The sequence below is a fragment of the Vollenhovia emeryi genome, unplaced genomic scaffold (genome assembly GCF_000949405.1).
Source record: "Vollenhovia emeryi isolate VEMERY1.0 unplaced genomic scaffold, V.emery_V1.0 DF939123.1, whole genome shotgun sequence".
Taxonomy (NCBI): Eukaryota; Metazoa; Arthropoda; class Insecta; order Hymenoptera; family Formicidae; genus Vollenhovia; species Vollenhovia emeryi.
Window position 1 is genome coordinate 3,579,119 of NW_011967243.1, and position 5,229 is coordinate 3,584,347.

The 5,229-nt window shown below is 47.2% G+C and overlaps 1 protein-coding gene across 2 annotated transcripts in view; it reads left to right on the forward strand.

Moving 5' to 3' along the window:
* LOC105569742 (failed axon connections) overlaps positions 1–5,229 on the forward strand; it is a 41,601-nt gene that overhangs the window by 27,374 nt on the left and 8,998 nt on the right. The gene's annotated exons all lie outside the window — the stretch shown is intronic.

Below are 5,229 nucleotides of genomic sequence, written 5' to 3' on the forward strand. Positions count from 1 at the left end.
CTCTCTCTCTCTCTGCCTCTCTCTCTCTCTCTGCCTCTCTCTCTCTCTCTGCCTCTGCCGCGGGCCTCTGCTTGACATTCCTCGACCGCGAGAAATTCATTCCGTCACGCCGGGCCCCCGGCGGAATGGCGAGAGGCGGACGCGCGGGGGTTCATTGCACTCCATAGAAAAATAGACGATGCTCGCCAATCTGCGCGCGTCCCCGAATGTGTCCGTCTTGCGTTTCCCTCTCGCTCTCGCTCCCGCTCCCGCCACCCATTTTTCCCCCGTCCCTTTATCTCTACCTTCTCTGTGCATTGTCAGCTGGTTTTATTGACGATATACCGCGATGCCGCAATCGTAATTACTCGAGTAACGACGCCGGCGACAGTGCCATAATAAAGAAGCTGGTGCAATAAATCGATTTGCATATCGCTTTGCAGATACTTCGTTGTACGGAGCGCTCCAACTCCTGGAATTCTTATCTGCCCACGATTCGATTAAATGCGAAAAAGAACGACGTCGCGAGAGGCGCGACGCGATTATTGTACGGAGTACAAGTGTCTGCAAGATTCACGTGGAACGTGAAAGAATCTTTCCGATCATATATGCGCGATAGGTCCATCTGCGACACACGAGTACAATTGTATTACGATTTACTGAAGATTGTGCCCTTTAAATAGCAGCGAATTAAATTCTCTTTCGAAACAGTTGACAAATTCCAAAGAGAAAATCCCCAATGCACATTTGGAATTATTTAGAGAAAGGTACATTGTTTGAAACGTTAATATTTTTTAAGACTTGATCGTTTTGTAATTGCTCTCCCGTCGCTGATCTACAGTTCGATCGCACAGCTATGAAGTCCGCTTTGCGAAAAAAAAAGAAAAGAACTGGGAAGATACACGCGCGCGAGTTCATTTTTATTTTAACATAATTCGAAGCCGGGCAGGCAGTTAAAAGGCTCCCCTGGCCTCGGACGAGTTACCCGAAGCTATTTATTGCACGGAAGATATCGACGCGGTTATCGCGTTTCGTAAGATAGTTTACGCGACGTGAACGGGCCCCATTGTGCGACTTTACGGTGTCACGCTCGAGGAAACAACGGGTTAAATGTCGAGATAATTCACCGTCCGTGAATGCGAGGCGTGGTGTTTCTCCCAATTTGACTGATTGCTGAAACAAGAGTGCAACTTCGCGCTCGTCGGCGCCTATTGATCGCGCGTGCGCGCGCATTCCGCGTCCAATTGCGAGATTCGATCTTCCCTGTTTCGATCCGCGATTTAATTGCCAATATCCAAGCTAGCTACGTGTCGTGCTATCGGAGAATCAATTCGCTCATTTCTGCGACTACTGAAAGTGGGAGAAAAGTGCCTGCGGTAGCTGCTTTATAAAGTCCCCAATATTCACTCGATAAGAATATATTATTTTAAGTGTCGCTCTTAGCCGAACATTACGTTTGTCGTACGACAAATTTTTCAAGCGCGTTGATTGGTTGCAGAATAGACAAGTTGTCGAGTGCCTAGAAATGTTCTATTCCGCAGCGAATCGACAGGCAGGAAAAATTTGTCGCACGACAAATGTAATGTCAGGCTAAGAGCGACAATTCGTCGTAAGAAGGGAGGGAATTTTTAATAGAACGCTCTCGCGCGAACTTACGCTCGCTGTCCCGACACTCCGAGCACGGTGGGCGAGATGAAGCCCAAGGATTATCTGCTAAGTTGGCTGAGCTAGCAATCTACTTGATCCAAGCGACGTGATACTACGACACGACGCTACGCCAAGCGATGCTATGCGCGTCTAATTCGTCTATCGTCTGTTTTTTTTTATCTCCGCGCCGTCGGTTGAAAGTGTCTCGGCACATTCGACGTTCGTGCGTCACACGCGACATACGCCGCGTATGTCGCTCGCGATGCACGAGCACGTAGAGTCCCTTTATCGCTGGACGTTTTGGAAACGTCAAACTTTGGAGTAGGAATAATTTTTCGCGAAACTGGACGAGACCCTCTCGTCGCAGTCGCCACATATCGAGACGGAGCGTGTTTCTAAAGTGGACTCGTGCTTTAAATAAATTGCCGATCAATTTCTCCTCGGTTGTTAAGTTCGAACGGGTATCGCGACTTTCTTCGTGCCTGAAGGTCTGTGTCCAAGCTCTGGGGTTCCCATTTTCTCTCGGTACTACTGACAGTACTCGCAATAATTTCGAGCATTCGGTCTCGAAGAAAAGGTGCGGGTGGTTGCATTTAGAAAAGAATAACTGCTTTGTTATTACGAAGGATACTGAGGTTTCGTTTGGGAATGATTTTCTCAAAAGCTGAATTCAGTAATAGCATCCAGTACTGGCCAGTAGTACTGAGAGGAACCGGGAACACATCCCCTAGTTCCGAGAAACGCGTAGCCGATCAACTTGCAGCTTTTATAGAATAGCTGCGAGTTGATTGGCTGCACAGTTCTCGACACTAAAACTTGGACCAAGTTCCAGCAACTTGGAAGCAGGCCTTTACTTTCGTTATCGCTCATCGACGAGCCAGTCGTCGAACTCTCTATTAACTCTTCATAATTAACGATAAAGGAATTAGAGTCGAGTGTGGGGTGCGTCGCGCGATAAAAGGAGGAAGACGAGGGACAGAGAGGAATTTACTTTCGCGCGAAGACTAAGAATTCGATGTCGAAACTACGCGCGCCGATAGGTTGGCGTGCCGCGGAGATGCAAATTGTGTTGCGAGATGTTTCGCGAAATCGGTATTTCACGTGTGCACGTGTGTGCGCGCGTGTGTGTCTGCGCGCTATCGGCACCGCGGTAAGTAGCCAATTATACTGTATATGCCACGCGACGACACACGTCCACCGGGCATACACATGCAAATCCTCCGGCGACATCCGTCGCGCTGGAGCGTCGCATCGACCGGCGTAACGCGGCGTGGAAACAGTGTGCTTCTGGTCCATTAGGATGAATGAGAGATCGGATATATGCATAAATTGTCGGCGTATTGTCGCGTGGCATGGACCCGGGGCTGATTCGTAGCTTCTCGGCAAACGGCGCGCTCGACTAGCTCGGGCTCGGGTGAAATTTCTCCGCGGGATATCCCCCTGAAAACCTCAGAACGTGTACACACATGGAAGGGGAATTGAGTACCGATCGTGTCCAACATCTGTGCGAGAGAGAAAGGGGGAAAATCGCATTCGTCTGCAATGCGCGTGCACTGGTGCCATCATTGCCGTCGTTGTGTCATCGAAAATGACCCTAGTGGCACAATATATCGGCGCAATATTGGGAAATCATGTAAGTATTCCCAATATTGGTCCGATATTGTAAGGTGGACGCGTTATATTTATAATATCGATACAATATTAGGCCGATATTTTTATTACATTGTTAAATATTGGCCGATGCACTTCCAATATAAATCTAATATTATATAATTATTGTTGTGCAATAGTTACCCTAGTGGCACAATATATTGGCGCAATATTGGGAAATAATGTAAATCTAGTATTCTCAATATTGGTCCAATATTGTAAGATTTCTTATTTAGTTTTCTTATTTAGCGTCTAATATTGATACAATACATTGTTAAATATTGGCCAATGGACTTTCAATATAAGTCTAATATTATAAAATTATTATCGTGCAATATTTACGTTTATTTCATGGGCAATATTGGCTTTACGTTGGACAGTAAGTATCGACCAATGCATTTCTAATATAACCAACGTTGGACCAATATTTAGCCAATGTACTGTGCTACTAGGGAAGTTCTTTACAAATTTATTTTAAGTAACCGCACAACGATGATATCAGTACATGCGTACTGCAGACGAACGAGACTCTCTACCTTGCTCTCTCGCACAGATGTTGGACGCAGGCTCGTCAGATGTGAAAATATACGCAATTTCCTTTCCATGTATACATGTTCTAAGCTGAAAACTCCCCGAAGATACTCGATTTTAAAGAGGGTCGCACGAGAGCGGAGTCTCGACGACTCGAGACTAAAGAGTCTATGAAAAAAAGAGACTAAAAAGCCCCCTATTACGAGATAGGATGCTTCTGATATCAGATAGCAGGTTTTCAGCAACCAAATTCAATCGCAATCTTTCCGTGGCGATTAAACAATCTAACGATTAATTTTCCACTAAACAAATCTTACTCCGAGGGCAATAAATTCATGGTGGAACTAACAGACGATGCCTATTAACTTAGTAGAAATCCCGTTGTCTCATATTAAATGCCTATCGCATAATAGGGGATTTTTCTCTATAAATATAGAAAAAATATAAAATACTGAAGCTAAAAGTGGGTATTCATGCGTCGTGTTTCTTTCTTAAAACCGTGAGCTAACCGATTGCCTTAGATCATATTGTGCTGTAACGATCAATATACTATATGGTGATCGATAAGATTTACTCTTTCTATAATTTGCCCTTGGAGTGTAACTGCGGAGCAAAGCGACAAAATTCCGGGAAGGATATTTCAGTTCGTTATAGCACTTTATTTTTATTCTTTCCTGGGCAACGACAGGCCCCGCGCGTTACTCGAGTGCGCGTCTCGCGCGGTTTACTTTTAATATCCGCCGCGGGGCAGAGGTAAAGATCGCGTTCGGCAAAGTTGGGAGGCGATCTTGAAAACCGTGCCCCTCGCGTATCCGACTCGTTTGTCTCTTAGGAGAGAAGTGGAGAGTCCGCTCGCAACTCTAATCGCAACTTGAGCGGCCGCGCGCCGCGAATTTCCCCGAGAAAGCTTAAAGAGGACCCGCGGCTTCTGCTCCAAATAGAACGTAATCAAACGCGATCGATAGCTACGCCAGTTCGGCCGCCCTCGCGCTACCTGGACCTAACGTAAACGGTCCAGTCTAATCGATAACATCCCGAACTTTGACCCTGGACACATCTGCGTCCCACACAGACAAGTCCGCTCCCCCCTCTCTCTCTCTCTCTCTCTCTCTCTCTCTCTCTCTCTCTCTCTCTCTCTCTCTCGCGCTCCCTCTCTCTCTCGCTCTCTCCCCCTCTCTCTCTCTCTCTCCCTCACTTTCCCGCTCTTGCTGGCTCTGTCTCGCGCCCCCCCTCGGGCCTCGGTGGGGGGGAGAGAGTGGTTTGGCGGGGAGGGAAGGGAGGGAGGGGGGGAGGAGAAAGGGAGAGAAAAAGAGAGAGAGAGAGAGAGAGAGAGAGAGAGAGAGAGAGAGAGAGAGGGGGGAGCGGACTTGTCTGTGTGGAACAGAGGATAAAGAAATCGGGCAAAAGAGAGAGAGAGGGGGG